Source organism: Plodia interpunctella, chromosome 5, assembly GCF_027563975.2.
Source record: "Plodia interpunctella isolate USDA-ARS_2022_Savannah chromosome 5, ilPloInte3.2, whole genome shotgun sequence".
Classification (NCBI taxonomy): Eukaryota; Metazoa; Arthropoda; class Insecta; order Lepidoptera; family Pyralidae; genus Plodia; species Plodia interpunctella.
The window spans coordinates 10,161,379-10,180,353 of record NC_071298.1 but is presented as its reverse complement, the minus strand read 5'-3'; the positions used below and the strand labels follow the sequence as shown (position 1 = coordinate 10,180,353).

Sequence of the window (18,975 nt, the reverse complement as noted above, 5' to 3'; positions counted from 1 at the left end):
GTGCACACTCGAAACTAACTGTACTGCAAGCTATGGTAGCTAACATAAACTTGTTTTATGACGTTAAAGCGCATTACGTCAGAATCGTGGAATGTAAAATTTAATTATTTAAAAATCCTTTTTTGCAAAAATGTGATTTCATTATGTGGTTGTCACTTAATTTATTTGTACTGTAGTCTAAACAACACTTCTAATATCTGTACGAATATTTTGTAAATTTCTTTCATCAATACGAACCTACGTAATTTCTGAGTGACATAGCGTACTTTACGAGTATATTCCCATAATCTTAGGGGAACGAAACCTCGGGACGCAACTAGTGTCCAGCATTTGTATGTCGAGTATTTGTTCCTTTTTGCGATCGTCATTTTGCGCTTCTGACATTAGGCTCCCAGGCGGTTTTATGACAAACTCTGTAGAATGCGGTACACAAAACGTTGATTCATGTTCTTATTAGAATGACAAATACTATATATGGAAGTCTGTATGATGTGGCGGCTCTGATATTTGCAAATCACGTGATATCAACGGCAAATATTCATTATATGTTTATATGTTTAGGAGAAGACGACTATAACTTGAATAAATATCTCATTTATCTTCATTCGTTTGGAGCGGCGGTGGTGTAATGAGTTAAGACGCCCGCCTGTGGATCGAAAGGGCACAGGTGCGAATCCTACGCGTGCCACATGAGTTTTTATACCAATCTGACTCATATAATAGTAGTTTTCATCGACCTCCATTTGCTTCCGATGAAGGTAAATATCGTTAGGAAATCTGCACACTGGTTGATTATTAACTTGTGTGTGAAATGGAGAAGGCAATGGCAAACTACTCCATTTAAAGTCCCAGAAAGTTGTTGTGTGTGTTTTATTCCATGTAATGACCACGACCCTCGACCATGAGGAATACGACTGGAGAAGAAGAAGAAGACGTTCATTCGTAAAATAAATATTAGGAGCACCCATTACCGCTCTTACTCGTCCTATTGTAGCATCACTTCATCCATATCTTCGCTCTAATGTCGTAAATGGCGACTAAGGATAGCTGATTGGCAACAATAAGTAGCATTCTCATTCTCTTTTCCTGAATAATTGATGTCAGTTCATCAATCGTTCTGGAATCATAGCAGAATCTTAAAAAATGTAAGGTTTATTTTTTTTTACTGATCCTGGGATTCACGACGTCACAGCCTCGAATGAATCTGGGAGCGAAGACGAAAGAGAGACAGCTTTCCTAATGAACGTACAGAATATTTTTCCGATCGGACCGTTGGTTCTAGAGATTAGTATGCCCAAACAAACAAAACTTCTTCAGAAGTTATAGATATACAATTTTACATGTTTAAAATTATTCCACGGATGAGATCACTGCCGACACACGATCGAGGTACAAATATTAAGTAAGAATGACTAATACAGTTCGTGACACATCTATGACATGTGTTTATTGTGTCAAGTTGCCTTCCAGGCATGCAAGAATACCTGTAACAGTCAATATAATTGAATATAAGTACATGGAAAACTATTTACATGGAAAACTAACGAATGGAACTTGGTATTAATCAGATTTTCGTGTTCACTTCACGAGTGCTACGAGTATATGTATGTATATCAGACAGCATCAGCTGTATGTAAACTGCAACATATCTATGAACACATTCTTATTTGTTGTATATAAAGAATTGCAAAAAAAATATTAACAATACTAATGTCAAAATCATTATAATGTCGAAAAATTTTAATATTTCTTAAAAATTAGAGTTAATACAAGCAAGAAACATATTAAATTGTTGATTATCTTTAAATACGTTTAAAACAATTTAAATTGAACCATACACGAGGTAGAATCACAGATAGACAATCAACAACAAACCCTACATTTTATACCACAATAAAAACATATTTCACTCGATATAACTTGCTAACAGCGGTATTAACATTAAATTTACATAACATTTTCCGTTGTTACAGTAACAAGACGACAATGTGACAGGTTGACACGCAGATTGTCCGCCATCTTGAGTGACCATAGACAAGCCAGGTGAGCGGGACCGGTGTTGCCAGTTGTCAATTAATGTTGTAGCGCTGTAGGGCTAATTATTATTAAGTGATTGAATTAATGTTAGTACAGGAGTGTGGTTTCGCCTTAGAGTAGGACCACTGCAGTTCCCGTAGACTAAGGGACACATAAACCTTGGCAGCTGATAGGTAACAATATAATTCCCAAGGGGGGGTTGTCGTCGTGCAGGCGGCATATGGTAAAATCACAGACGAATCTTTAGAATTTTAAGGTCGAATTTTTTACGCTGTCCCTATCTGTGATAAAATCTTTGGAAATACGGTTGTTGCCTATATCAGCGACCAAGGCCCTTAGTCGCCTCGTACGACACCCTCGGGAAGATAGGAAGTGGTCCTATTCTAGGGCGGAACCACACGCCACTATATGTAGGTAGTGTAGTAACATCTGGCAATTCTCAATTTGATTTTATCGCAGAATCATCTCAATAAAGTATCCATACAATTACCGGATACACTTAATTAATTTGTTTTACGTTTGCATAAAAACATTGCACCTCTCAATGTGACTTTTAATTAACATTAACAAGCACCTTACAATGTCACGACATACATAGTAGGTACAATCGACAGCACATCAACCTGATAAAATTCATTGCAAATTCGCCCCTATTACCGCTACATAAGATTCGTGTACGGTAACTAGATATACGGTCGATTGTACCTATTTTAATTAAATATGTAATTGGGAGCGAAATAAAGCTGCTTCTCCTGCGCAGATTGTAAAAGCCAATCAAGGGAATGGGCTATAAATTGGAGATTCTTCTCATTTACGATTGGCTATCACTATTCACTAGAGGAGCTCTAGTTGTTGTATTTTTAATAACTTACACCATGTCCGTCCGCTATCTGGGAATCTTGGGTTCGATTCCCAGCGCGGGTGAATATTTGTAGATGTGATCACAAATATTTGTTTGCGGTTCTTGGTATGTTGTAATCGTTTCTGTGTTTGTGTCTATCGGACCCGCGATGTAATTTGAAATTAGTCCTATTGATTTTTCGAGCTAAACGGCGGAAATCTGCGTTTAGATTTGAAACCGAGTTTAGCTTTAATTGCGTTTAGCCTATGCTGGTGAAATGCAAAATGGCGCTCTAAACTCGTTTTTTCGGTTAAAACCAGATTAAACTTTAACTAGTCGCGATTAGTTTCAACGGTGTAGTCGGCCCTTAGCCAGTCGGCCATTTACGTGTTTTTTGAGTATATCTACCGTATATTTACTTTCTAGTTTGTACTCTGTGGTTTGGCACTGGCATAAAAGAAAGATTTGATATCGTTTAAAAATGAAAATAAAACATAAATTTGAACTGCAATAAAAAGAAGTATGTTCGGCTCGGCGACATCATCCCACGCACTGTACGTATGCATTCTTTATAGCATCTGATAGTGATAACTGCAAAAATGAACTGCTGAATATTTTGTGCCCATTATAAGGCCCTGTTCATAGTACAGTCATGTTACCCTGCTTGAACCTCTATGGCGCGGTAATAGCGGCGAGTTTGCAATGAATATGGGTAGGTCGATGTGCTGTTGACTGTACGGAAATAGCTGGTGTAATGGAGAAAACGTTTGTTTTTTTTCTTTTTTTACTTTTACTATTTTACGCCGTATTTTTTTACAAGCTGTGCTCTAGGGTTCTGCTCACGAAGGAATGTTTGTGATAAACATTTTAACGTGCTATTTGTTCTATATAGCTGTGTTCTGCTAGTGAGCCAAATCTTTAATTTATTTTTGAGACACACAATCAGAATACAGATAACAAAAAAAAATATCGAAAAACAAAACGATCATTTATGTATTTAAATATCGAAGGAAAAGACGCGTCATCCTCCTGCAGCATTAGTTTTTGTTCCAAGTCGTAGTCTTGAGAAAAATCAACGATCTTCGAGGATCTATATACATAAAGCCTCGATTAAAGGGATCTACACACATTGCAATAAAAAAGAGGTGTTAAAAAGCAAAAAAAAGTATTTTAAAATACTAATATACCTCACTGTGAAGTCGCCCTACGCGAATCTTCTTACAGATAACCACAAAAATGGACACCTGAATATTTCGTGCCAATTATAAGGGTAAAAGAACACTGCAGCCTTGTCTACAAGTTGGCGACGATTTATGTGCACGTTCCTCGATTTATAGCGACCAGAGTTGGCGAGACTTTTGCATTAAATAGACCATTTTAAACAGTCTAGTTTTAGCCCTAAGTATTTGAAGTCTTTGGTTAAGATATCCTCTTGAGGTCATCATGTGTCGACTGCCAGTCCTGCTTCATGATATTTAAAATTCGAAAGCAAAGTTTTAGGTTATGATTTTTTATTGGTTCGTAAACATACTCACCTCTGTAAATGTCAATAGCAATCTCATGTGACAGAATGCTTATGATGAAAGGAAACATCGTATAGAAACTTGTATCCGAGTTGATGATTCTTCCGCAAGTGGATGAAATGGAAGCAATGATATACTACTTCAATGTTATTGACAAAAATATCAGAGACAGGCCATTAGGCAGTCATTCTAAGTCTTAATTATGTATCCTGTTCGTTACGGAACTAATGGGTAGTTAAAATAAAATACTTGGAGCTAAGAATTAGATAATTATATTTTTCTTTGTTCTTACAAGTTGGTAGATTGGAAACGGAAATCGAATGACAGGAAAAAAACAATAGAAAAAACTAGATTTGTAGTGCGCGCGCAGGAATCAAATTTAAATTGTCGTGTTCGATAGCCATTGGCTGCCGCGCGAGGGGTCGCGGGCGGGACGTGCATAGTGTTGTGGTGTACTGGCGTAGACACACCCGATATCGGTTCTCAACGAGGAAACTCACGTAGTTTACTGTATATACTTTCTATATATATTTTCTATGTATGATTTTATTTATAATAATAATTTAGTTGATTAATGACCTGTTTATTGTAACACTAGCAGCCCGTCCCAGCTTCGCTCGGGTAAAACCATAATAAATATTTCTCAGAAATAACCCTATAGATAATCAGATTTAATTCAAAACAATTGAAGTTCAGGATTCGAACCATCAACAGTAACAATGTGAATTCAATGGTGTTAACCGCTGAGCTGTCTACTCTCTTCCTCTCTTCTGTCTAATCTTTAGTTGACGAAAATTTTAATGGGATTGTTCGTTATTTCTTTTCACCCTCATTTAACTACCCTAATGGTCAAATTAAAAAGAAAACCTGAAACACGGGTTTCATTAGTTTTGTTGCATATCATTTGTGCCAAGTTTAAAGTAGATCAGTAAAGATTTTCGTTATTTTTCATACAAACTTTACCCCCAGTTTTTACCTCTTTAGGGATCGAATTTTGAAAATTCCTTTCTTATCTGAGCACCACGTAATAACCTAAAGCTACTGCCCAAATTTTGTGTTTATAGCTTCTATGGTTTAGGCTGGGCGTTGATTAGTAAAAAACGCTTGTTCTTTTATATATATATACAATGTTGTGTGTGCCCAGATAAATAAATGTATAACGAAACTTTAAATGGATATATTGGGAAAATAATAATATACTCTCCAAGGAGGTGGAACACACTGCTATCTTCTATCGAATAGCAAAAGACACTTCAATAGAACTTGGCAATGTTGGAACCAGTGTATAGTTTCACGTATCTGTGCTGCCAGGTGCATTCAAAGATGTTTATTTTCTCGTGTCTATTTCCAGACGTTCCTTTGCAGTTAGATATTTCTTTTTAAATAGCTAAGTTAGACATTGTTAACTTGTAATCCTGATAATATTATAAATGCGAAAGCTTGTGAGGATGCATGTGTGTATGTTACTCTTTCACGCAATCTACTGGACGGATTGTTATGAAATTTGGTACACGGGTTGAATATGACCTGGAATAACACAGAGTATATATATTTAATATTAGTAGGCGTGTATGGCGTCGCTCTCATGGGAATTTCGGGATTAATATATATATATATGTTTGTTATTCTATACAATCTGGAATTGGATGAAATGGAATATAGGGAATATAGGGAACATTTTCTCACGAATTTCCCACGGGAGCGAAGCCCCAGAACGCAGCTAGTAGCTTATAAATATAAAATTATTACTTAAAGTGATTTTTACAAGCTTTTATTTAACTTGCAATGTGACTATGTCGCCCCTATGTCCCGGGTGGAATCTTCTAACTCCAGTTTGAAGTTGATATCTTCAACCGATTGAGCTGAAATATTGATACATGCTTAGTTTGGATGACAATGCACTATTACGATAAGCATGATCAGATCGTGCACCCGGTAACGGCTCCAGACGTGGGATCCCCTCAAAGGTTTACTACACGGACATGACTTGTTTGATGCAATAAGATCTCTCCGACAACAATAAAAGCTTGTGTCAACAATATAATTTTTGTAAAAAACTAATGAATGCTATTTTTTAACGAATATGCACAATTGTCGCAACTTTTCCTCAAAAAACAAGTGCAAAAGAACGATAGGTACCTAATTGATTCAACCTGTTTGGGCGCTGGGTCATAAACATTGCAAGTTTTTGTGAAGAGAACTATTATATTATTAGATATTTGGAGGCCGCGATAAATTACTATGTTTGGGGTGTGATCCATTTTGGATCTACATTTTTTACAGGAAATAATATTTTAGACATTTTATTCTCTACTTTCTCAGCTATGACGCCCGGAAGCCTTGGTCCCTATGAATGCTCAGACCTTTACTACGAATCGAATTTTTATGCCAGTTTTTAATAAATAAAGCGATTAAAGAGGATGGTTTGGATGTATTAATAATAGTTTTACCTGATCGATGCCGCGTCGGGCCGCTAGTAAAAGATGATCTTTTGAATTTGGAAAATTGAGCTGTGATTTTAAGTCCAGCTAACTGCTTGAGGTCAACCTCCTTTGGAATTTATATGTCAATCTTATATCAAGTATTAAACGTTTTACTATTTATTGATCTATATATATCAATAAATAAGAACAAGCCTTTTTTACTAATCTACGCCCAGCCTAAACCATAGAAGCTATAAACGCAAAATTTGGCAGTAGTTTTAGGTTATTACGTTTAGATAAGAAAGGAATTTAAAAATTCGACCCCTAAAGGGGTAAAAATTGGGGGTAAAGTTCGTATGAAAAAATAACGAAAGTCTTTACTGATCTATTTGAAACTTGGCATAAATACTATGCAACAAATATAAAGAAACCCGTGTTTCAGGATTTTTTAAAATTTGACCTTTAGGGTAGTTAAATGAGGGTGAAAAGAAATCACGAACAATCCCATTAAAATTTCGTCAACTAAAGATATAAGTAGCTCAGCGGTAAACACTAATATATTGATGGAAATTAGTAATTCAATTTGATTATGATATATTATACATATTCAATGGTAATTTCTAAGAAAGTTTTATGGTTTTACCCGTAGTTTTAACCGAGCGAAGCTGGGACGGGCTTAAGTGTTTGTTACAGTCCAGATCTTGAGGACACGATGGAAAACATCTTACTGGAATAAGCTAAGGACCATTTATTTGGTGTGTGCTCACCTTTATAAAATTTAATAACCATTACGAAAATTTTTAATAAGAATTTGCAATAATTTAAAAATTGTAGCGTTATAAAATGTCTCATGGTCAGTGGTCGTTCCGTTTGTAGTTTGTAGCTTTGGTAAACATCATTTAATTTAGAATATGACGTGAAAAAGTGCCTGTGAAGGCCTAGTTTCTGAATAAATAATTTGATTTTGATTGATTGATTTTGATCATGAATATGGCTTATAAATACGAAAATTGGTAGTTTTATGGATTATCACATTTAGACAAACAATAGCTTCATCTTAATCCTAAACCTAACTATACTCTGTACGAACTAATATTATAAATGCGAAAGAAGTCTCGGTCAACCAATCTTTTTAACCCCTGACCGAAGATTTCCTGCAATGTTTTTAAGTAAGTACGTTTCGGTCATTGCAAGCTGTTTCGGGGAATCGAGCGCAATTTGTTTCCAACAAACTTCCTACATGTCGTACCACCAAATATAGAAATCTTACTGATTGTTATCAGCTGAATACATAATGAGGTTTGTATGGTAACAAATTGTATCGGCACTTTTAATTTCCATACGAGGAGTTGCTCATGTTACGATTGTCAGTCTTTATTTATTTAGAAATATATATAAGGACAAATCACACAGATTGAGCTAGCCCCAAAGTAAGTTCGAGACTTGTGTTATGGGATACTAACTCAACGATACTATATTTTATAACAAATACATATATAGATAAACATCCAAGACCCGGCCCAATCAGAAAAAGATCGTTTTCCATCATGACCCGACCGGGGATCGAACCCGGGAACTCTCGGTTCAGTGGCAAAAACTTTACTACTGCGCCACCGAGGTCGTCGTTAAATTAAAAAAAAAGTCTATTTTAAAGTTTATTTTATCAGATATTGATTATATGGGGAGAATTAAAAAATCGGATCCTACTAATATTAGAAAAGCGAAAGTTTGTCAGGATGTATGTATGTATGTTTGATACTCTTTCATGCAAAATCTACCGGACATATTGTTGTGAAATTTCGTACACGGATAGAATATAACCAGATTTAATATATAGGATACGTTTGATCCCGAAATTGGCCCGGGGCGCAGCTAGTTGGGAGATAAAGAATCTAATCAATTGTTTCGATCATTTCTGTTTCGGCTGTAATTTTTTTTGTGAAAAATGTGCACGATAGGTTGCGAATTATTGCATATGCTTTATTAGCATACCATGGGCCGTATGGCTAATTATAAACAAATAGTTTATTTATATATACATTTAATTATAAACACTTAAATTAATCACTGAAAATGTTAATAATACCTACAAATAAAGGTTTTATTAATGGTTGGTTCTTTGTAAGTGGGCCATAGCACGGACGGTATGAACAGATGGTCCGGACATACACTTGTGCAATGGCAATATGAACGGTTTTCTGATTGGGACACAACTGATTCACTGCTTGAGTAAGAAATTCTACGTATCGTGACATTTCCTTAAGGTATTATCTTAGATACGAGCATGTGTTCTGGATAAATCAATTTAGTTGTCAAGTAAGTCCATTTACTTATTAAAATATACAAAATAAACACAAACTCTATTTGGTAACCTACAAAACAGCCGGTAACTGGTTGTGTCTAGTTATGTATGATGAAAAATTATTCATGTACAAAACTAGTTTCAATATCGTCGGTTGAAGGCATTGTTGATTGAATTTTGACATGAAAATGAGATATCAAATTTATTTTCTGTTGACGGGTCTAGATCTGATTGCAAACTGAAAAAAAAAATCGCGCTTATATGTCAAATATGTTGTTAAGGAGATGTATTGTACCTACTTGTATGTACATAAAACAGAGAGCAGAGACAGGCAGTAGCGGAATAGGGTTCCGTTTAACAAGTTTTTGTTGTCATATATTGTCCCTTTAGTGCTCTCTTGCAAGTTAAATTTGACAGTGTAGTTTGATTGATCTAAACTATAAAATTTGCATATATTTTTAACATTTGAGCACGGAATGCTAACGAGACGAACATAAGTAATATTTTAAAAGTGTGTATTTCTAAACATAGTTGTTTTAGGTTTATCGGCCCAAAGGAAGTCCGCTAACAGAATACAGATCGTCGTAGTTGAGTAAAATTACGTAATATCCTATGTTGAAATTATTGCACTGATTAGTAACAGTTTTTCAAGGAATGTGAAAAAAATTAGTAATTTATGTAAAATATAGTTTGTCGTCGACAAAATGGAGTCTCGTTTTGTCAAATTCTTTAAATTTTTGCTCGATTCACTATATTAATATTTTATCGTTGTGTAAATAAGTTGACTTTGCACCACCAACAGAGTATTTCTATGCAGTAAGTTACAGAGTTGCAATGATTGTTCATAACAAATAAACTGCATTGACTGAAGGTTGGCCGGTTCAGGCTATTGTATTAAAATGCGGTGCCCGATATAGGTAGGTGTGTTTTAATGTTATGTATATGTGGATTGCAACAATAGTTTAAAAAAAATATTAATACCAGTTAGCGATGGCCTGCGAAAGTTTCAGGATACTGCATGTGTTAAACCAGAAACCGTGCCTTGAGATAGACGCCTATAGAAGAGAGATGTTATGTTCACTAGTGGACTTCTATAGGCTGATATTGATCTCTCTTCTGAGCTTTCCCGGTCGCTTCTTCAACTGTTAAACGTTAGAGCCCAAGATCCGCTTTTGTACGTTTTATTTTTCACTTCGCACGATTTTCGACATCCTTATATATTTGCTAGAACATTGACAAGCATATTATATCCTATACGACGTCAAGCCGGCACTTCTCGAGTTTGCCCCTTCTGCCGGGGCCAGGCGGGATCTGCATAGCCAGACATATTTATGAAGCCAGGCAATGAAGTACTAATTCAAACATTGAGCTTGAATGAAGAGGACGATTCTTATACATTGGTTGTCAGACAATTTTCAAATCGCCTACGGCTTCAAATATTATTTTTACTACTGCCGACATCTAACGGTAGTAGATATAAACACATTCGTGATCTTAATATTCAACCAGGTGTGCAGTCCACGCTTTCACAGGCTTCTATTACGCAATCTTGTTCCATCTCACGAGACTTCTCCCTAAGATTTACAGGAAACAGAGAGTAAAGTTGTAACACTTCAACAAACATACAAGTATCAATATATCTTCTTGCAAAAAGTGAAAGTTGTCTTGACCAAAAGAATGAGCTAAGATTACGTAATGTATTCAGCATAAACAACATATTATCACCACATTAAACGTTGTTACGATGGGTTAGCGTCGGTTTCAGGATGGCTAGTGTATCTGATATCGTGGTCAGGCGCGCCGTTTTTGCAATGAACACAGTTTGTATTATGCCAATGAGATTGACATATCTGGGCTACGGTGAATTATGTTTTTAACCTTTATAACAAAAGTAGGTTATCAATTGACAGTATATTCATTAATAGATACTATAAATTTATATTTTATATTTTCGATTTTTATTATATTTGTTTATAATGTAAACATGTGATGAATGAAACCATGTAGTTTTTTCACATTTAGTAAATAATATTGTGTGTTTGTTGAAAGTTAATAAAGGAAATGTACATATTAGATCTTTGTCTGTTCATTGTCACCCGAAAATCCAAAATGTTTTTTAAACATATTGTTTACATTTAATTTGACGATACTTAATCATAATTAATGTTAAATAAATACTATTTATTGAAAATTTCACAACATTATATTGAGTAAACTTTTGAACAACAGGAATAGTTTTTAAGATTAATCTAGATGACTATTTTGCAGCTATCATCCATTGATTGCTCTTCCCACATCGTTTGATCTTTCCGAAGTAAATTATAGTTTAACCAAAATACATACAATGAAAGCCGGTTCTATTCCGATTAATTTCGTCAGCCAAAACATTATAACTGACCTTGTCTACGTACCTTATTGAGTCTATCGTTCTTTATAGTCGTATTCCTCATGGCATAGGCTTGCGGTCATTACGTGTGATGAAACACAACAACATTCTTGGTACTATTAATGGAGTGGTTTGCCATTTCTTTCTCCATAGTCTATGGATTGCAATACCGAACGGATTGTACCCACGTAGTTTAAATTAGACCCTTGTTTGTTCTGAAGTTTGCAACCTTATATTTGACCTTGAGCCATAAAAAATATCAAAATCCGTCTACCAGATTTATCCGTGAAAGCGTAACAGAGACTTTTGTATTATAATTTTGGTATGTGGATCTTCATTCTAAGAAATTTCTTATATCTAATTATATTGCCTCAGAATATTGTTATACAACAAGAATATTAGGATGAGGTGGAATTCCTATACAGATCGATCTCGTCTTTATACCTTACGGGGTAGACAGAGCCAAGAGCTGCGACTTTCAAGGCCACATTCAGTTTATTGGTGGAATTGTGATAAATAGTGATGTTGCTAGCCTATCGCTCTCTAGAAAAAAAAAATCTAGTTTACAGTTCTTGCTCTTGGTTGACTTTTACATATAAGAAAGCGCGGGAAAGACAATCGCATGTTCTATACCTATACTGATTTCGCCAATGTCTTTATTCTATAATTATTTTGGAGACAACAAAATTAAGTAATCAACATTTATCAACTCAAAAATATTCACTTGCAACGTGCCCTTCGACTAAAGGTGAAAGAGCAGTTATATCTTCAGATTGAACCTGAGTATAATAGTTTTCCTAACCGTTAGTGCGTTATTAAACGGTATTCTTGCCTCAGATAATAATGAAACTACGGCTAGATGCACAGAGATACAAATAGAGTTATAGAAGTGTCAATTTATTGAGTTATCAACATAACTTTTTTAATCCCCGATTCAAAAAGAGTGTTATAAGTTTAACGTGTGTATCTGTCGGAAACGGATGAAGCGATTTTAATTTAGTTTTTTTTTTGTGTCATAGATAATTTTGTCCCGAGTGTTCTTAGTCATGTTACATGAAAATCGGTTCAGTTCAAAAGTTGTAGCGAAATAAATATTAAAAGTCAGGGTTTTTTAATATGTCTATCAAGTAAATTTGTTACTTAAGTATTCCATTTGTTATTTCTTCTTATCTTATAGTTTCGTCCCGTTTACTCAATTCATAGGAAAAATAAATTCACGACACACGCACGCCTGCGCACGAGACTTGCAATTGTATATCCACCCAAGTAAGTAGCAGCCACATGCGTCCATCGAAGGAAAACATTGTGATTGTGAGGAAATCCGTACACAGCTCGAATCTTGAAAAAAAGAAAACAATTGCTAATTAATCTCGTTATACGTTGCACAGTTGTGTAGCCGGAATATCGCGCATTAGTATACAGTTGCAATATCGCAATGGCGGGGGTTCCTATGAATATGGAAAACGTCACTTACTGTGTAGGAGCAATGCCAACGTGCAACTGTGACAACGCCTACAGAAACTCTTGATCATAGACAAATAAAACTAATAGACGGCGGATGAGAGTAGCTAAATTAGATAATATTACTTCTATAAAACTTTTCGGCCTAACCTGGCAAATTTCATACAAAATGGCGGATTAGGCCGGGCACGTGATGAAGGACAAAAGATCTCAGCGCTCTGTCTCGTTTCTTCTCACGTGTTTCTAAAGCGAGAGCGAGCGAGGAGAATATGACGCGTGAAATATGAAATTTCATACTAATTTAATGTGAATGAAATAAGTATTTTACAAAAATTTAATTTTGATATAAGCTTTTATGTGTGACAAAAAAAATATGATGCAGTACACCTTTGAGGAGTTCTCTCGTTGGAAGCCGATTTTGCATATACCATCTCCTAATCATATTAATACACTGTCATCTAAATTAAACGTGTGTACAAAATTTCAGCTCTATCGGTTGAAGATATCTGCTTCAAAATTGAGTTACAAGATTCCACCCGAACATATTTACATAGCTATATTGCAATTTAAATAAAAGCTTGTAATAATACAACCTGTCGATTTATTTATGTTAACATTAAAACTTCTTAATGAGTTTTAAGACATTATAAAATCCAGATACGAGACCAATTTCACGTGTTTATATCATTGCACATAGAAATATCCTGCATGCCAGCAGGTTGTTGAACTCAATTCGAATCATTTTATTCGCCCATAAAAAGGAACAAGGAAAAGAAACATAATATAGTAGTATTAAGACAGATATGTGGACGCCTTATATGGAAATTTCGGATGAAACTTTGGTTCAAAGATTAACATCCTACGCAGAAACGGTACGGTGGTAGTCTGTTAGTTGTTTATGGTCGAAACATATTAAAGTTAATATTCTACTTGTAAGTTTGTAGGGTGAAGTATTTGAGTGAGTTGCACCGTCAAATTTGACGTTGATTTTAAACCGGCGCGCCGCCGCTGACATTTGGACATAATGGAGTACTTTGCGTTTTTTTTTGCACACGTTAAAGTTAACGTCAAAGTTGACGGTGCTACCATTAGCCCATATTCCGTCCTCGAAAATATTACTACGTACGAAATATTTTTTTCAGTACACTGTGGAAAGATTGAACACTTCGATACATAAAACCCTAATTACAAATGCGAAATTAAGTTTGTTTGTTACCTCTGACGCTCTATCTACTCAACCAATTTTCTTGAAATGTTGTATATGTATAGTTTGAAGTATGGAGAAGGACATAGGGTATCTTTCATCGCGGAAAATTAATGCGGAGAAACCTAGTTATATATATAAGACACTCGATAAAAAAAGGATATAGGAAATCACTACCTTATAGGGTCTTAAACCGTTTACAAGCATTCTCTTTGTTAGCTTTATAAAAAATACGCGATCGATAAGATTTTTGTCTCGTCGTGTGAACGTCTCAGGCCACAGAATCTTCCGGGAGTTTGTGCGATCTTGTCATTGAATTGTTTATTATCGCAACGATGTTAAATAATTATGTAGATAATATTGTCTTGGTTATAAGTATACACAGTTACGTAAATCAATCCCAAAGATAGACTCTATCTGTGAAGACTTTTAATTGGCTTCCAGTTTTTGACTTTCATTCCTATTTATTTGTTCTTTAGCTGTAAGTCTTCCTAAATATAAATAAATAAATAAATAGCTTTCTCTAGTATGGACCACTCAACTTCTAACCGTACTGCTACTATGTAATCGTTCCATAATTTCATTTGAAATAAGCCGCATATATACATATTTACTTCTATATTTATAGTCAATTTCTTGTATCTCTGTGTGCATAAACTGTTAAATAAATAAATTTATTTAATATAGTAATCCTAATATTATGAGGACAAATCACACAGATTGAGCTAGCCCCAAAGTAAGTTCGAGACTTGTGTTATGGGATACCAACTCAACGATACTATATTTTATAACATATACATATATAGATAAATATCCAAGACCCGGGCCAATCAGAAAAAGTTCATTTTCCATCTTGACTTGACCGGGGATCGAACCCGGGACCTCCAGTGTTGCAGTCCGGCGTGATACCATTAGGCCACGGAGGTCGTCAAATAAACCGTTTGTTTAGATATTTGGTCCATTAAGTAATAATCATATCACGTCTTGTTTTAAAATTAACTTTTCGTTTTCAAATGCTATGCTAGCATTGTAGTGATCTATATATAATTTAGATAGGGACATAATAAGTATCTAAAATGTGTATTCAGATTGTCTTGTTGAATAACTATTATACCATTGATGGCATGAGGTTGACCTCAACATGATTGTTTATAAACTGAGTGTGACTGATTAATTATAATCAAAAATCAATATCATTATAATAAATAAATCTTTAAATTTATTGAGATACCTAATCAAAATCCAGAAGTTTGTAGATTATGCAATTAAAGTGCAGCTGCATACAACATGATTTAAGAAATATTACGACAGATCAGGAGATCTATATAATGCTAACTATGAGTCAATATCGCGTCTCAATAATAGTCCTTATCGTGTTTATAAGAACGACCATTGAAACGCAATATTGTCTGTTAGCAGAACACCAAGGAGATATGTTGCCTGGTTTGGACAATTGGAGACCTTGCAGAGTGAAAGGTTACTTGAACATTCGGTATGCTGATATCCTTGTTGCATGATTTTTTTTATTTTTGTGTCTTTCTCTTTATATAGCGTAGTGAAAATTTAAAAGCTTTTGCTTTTTGTATCCTTGTTGCTGATAATCGAAGCCTACTTGCAATTGGTCGCTACGTCGACCTTTACTGCTTATAGCTGAGTGAATACAACACATTACTACTCTTAATTGCACCAAAAGCGATATATACAAAAAAGGAAATATCCTCCAATACTTATGTGACTTTTCGGTGCACTGTGTTCCATCTATAGATGTGTAGGTACGGGCAGAATTTCACCTATATTTTGCGCCCGAGTGTTTGGGATGAAATAGGGTGAATTGAATACTGCCAGTAAAACTAGGGTTGCCAACGTTTTGTACCAGAAATATAGTATATTTAGGTCTGAGATGCAAAACGAACAGTGTTTTAGAAAAAAAAAAACAGTATTTTATTTTAATGTTTTTAACGAACGCGGCAATTTAAATTTTGCGGCTGCTCTGCACTAAGACCGAGCGCCTCTTCTAACAAAATTTTTAAATAATATGTGTGAGCGTCTGAAAACAGTGTATTTTGTGTATTATTTAATTTTTAACAGTAAAAAGTATAATTTAGTGAGAAACAGTATTCATCTCTGGCTTCCGGACTTCGGATACATAGTTATTCTGATTGTGTCGCTAAGTTTGGTCTTCAAGGTTGACCGAATCTGGTCGGACCAAAGCACGCGACGTCGTTCTCTCTTCCCATCTATTTTCTCAGTCAACAACAGCTTCTCGAGGTTGTATCCTCAAATTTTCCTATGGAAATGAACTCTAAAATTATGTGTATATAATGTCTTGGAGAGTCTGCTCTTAATGCCCATCTCTTGGAGAATAGAAGTAATGAGTTGGCGTATCATTGACGGTTACGGGATTCGAAGCAATTCCTTCTCTTCCATGCAAATTGTTGTTGCTCTGCTAATGACTTCTATTATTGTAGTATTAGTGGCGGAATTGCTATGAATTTGACTGTTGATATTGACCGTACAAAAGATATATATGAATTACTAGCTTGTACCTGCGGCTTCGCCCGCGTAATTTTCCCATGGGAACAGTTATTTATCCGCGATGAAAGGTATGTCCGTATGTCCCTATGTCCTTCTCCATACTTCAAACTATATGTATGCAAAATTTCAAGAAGATTGGCTGAGTAGATAGAGCGTGAAGATGCAATAAACATAAAAATAAACTTCATTTCGCTTTTATAGTTAGCTGATAGTTCTGAAGCGGTGATGTAATGGTTAAGAGGCCCGTCTGTGGATCGAAAGGTCCCAGGTTCGAATCCTACTCGTGCCACACGAGTTTGTATACCAATCTGACTCATGTGTAGTAGTTTTCATCGACCACCACTTGCGTCCGGTGAAGGAAAACATCGTGAGGAAACCTGCACACTGGTTGATTCTTATTAACTTGTGTATGAAATTGAGAAGACAACGGCAAACCACTCCATTAACATTGCCAAGAAAGTTGTTGTGTGTCATTCCATAACCACGACCCTCAGCCATACGACTATGAAGAAGATATTTCTGAGAAATAAATTAAAAATATCCACTCACGGCATTCAATTAAAAATTATTCATCAAGATAGGTTGACGTCATGCTAAGCGTTTGTCATGGTTGTCCGTCCGTATAAAAACACCGAGTCAGAGATTGAAAGATATTTTTGTATGTTTTTATATGATGTCAATTTGGCAGCATAGTGATTCTGATATTGTGGCTGGAATTGGCTTTTGTGAGTTGATTTTTTAGCTACCACTTGGCCTTGTGTCAGTTCAATAAGTTAAAACATGTTATTCAAATGTATAAACTAATTAAATTAAAAAACAAAAACAAAATTTGACAGTTAATGAACTAATTCGAAAATTGAAAAAATCCAAATTCAGAAATAAAAACTAAATTGAAATATAAATATTAAACATAATATATATACACATAATATTTATAATTTCGGAATAAACGGTTTGAGTTCGACTAAATCTACAAGATTCACGTGAATAATTTATGATTCTGGGAACTCGATTCATTCGGACAGAAAAACGTATAAACGAAATATACGATTATAGGGAAAGGCGTCTGGCTGTATCATTACTTTCATTAAATATAACTCAGTGAATTTAAATTGTGCTCAGTCCTTTTAAAAAAGTATTTTCATGTTCCCAGATTCGGGACAGCCCATAATATTTTAGTTTATTTTTAGGGTTCCTTTAAACCGAAAAGCGTTAGAGATCCTTAGGTAATTAATTTCAAAACAAAAAACCAACTGTCTTGCAAAGTATATACTATTTATTGTTTCAAAAAATAACATATCAAGTAATTTGAATTAAAATATTATATTACTTTTTAGACTAGTTACTGTAGTGTACAGGTAGTGTACTAACCGCGCCTCGGGGCTTCGCTCCCGTGGGAATTTCGGGATAAAAGGCACACTGTGTGTTATCCCAAATTGTATTCTACCTATGTACCAAATTTCATAACAATCTGTAGATATTGTGTCAAATAGTAACAAACATACACACATATGTGTACATTCTCACAAACTTTCGCATTTATAATATTAGTACGACAATAAAGAGTTTACATAATTATTTTTAACTAAAAACTAATTTTCAACATACAGACGAAATATTTATATTTGCCTCGTGGTTCAACATTAATTAATCTATTTCAGATAAAAGAAATAAATGAAATGGTAAATTAAGTTGAATTTAGCAATTTTACAAAATAAAAACATTTACACAAGTACAGTCAACATCACTATAAAGTTACCCTGCATGAACCTCTATGGCGCGGTAACTCGTCGCTAACGAGTTTGCAATGAATTTGTGTAAGGTCGATATGCTGTTGACTGTACGTCTTCTTTTTGTTAGTAAACATTGGTGAGGATTATGGATGCGTTATGCCGATGTCGTAACTATTTTTAATAACTGCTATGAAAAGACCCTCCGAGTGCGAAAACGGTTCGCGCTTGGCATGTTTTTATGACTTAATCGAGAAATGATAAGTGTTGTGCTTTGTGCGGCGTGTTACAAATCGTACACAGCCTTCAAAAAAAAAATAGGTCCATATTCGATTGCCGTCGATATGAATCTGTAAGTGAACACATACGAATATTACTTACGTGTTTTTTTTAATATGTATGTTTTATTTTGGTTTAGATGCCTTTCCCCCTTTGGTTTAGATAAACTTCGTCATTTTAAAATACTTAATATTAATACACAAGCCACAAAATATTAACCTTAGCTAGGTTATAACTATATTATACCTATATCT

General features: G+C 34.9%; 1 protein-coding gene across 5 annotated transcripts in view; it reads left to right on the top strand.

Annotated features, from left to right (window-relative positions):
- Positions 1–18,975, top strand: part of pot (papillote) — an 84,511-nt gene that overhangs the window by 43,863 nt on the left and 21,673 nt on the right. For 4 of the 5 annotated variants that reach the window (XM_053744736.2, XM_053744739.2, XM_053744735.2 and 1 more), the window contains exon 3: positions 1,974–2,043. The exons of the other annotated variant lie outside the window; for it this stretch is intronic. The gene's annotated coding sequence lies outside the window, so the exon portion shown is untranslated. The remainder of the gene's footprint in view (positions 1–1,973; positions 2,044–18,975) is intronic. 5 annotated transcript variants of the gene reach the window in all.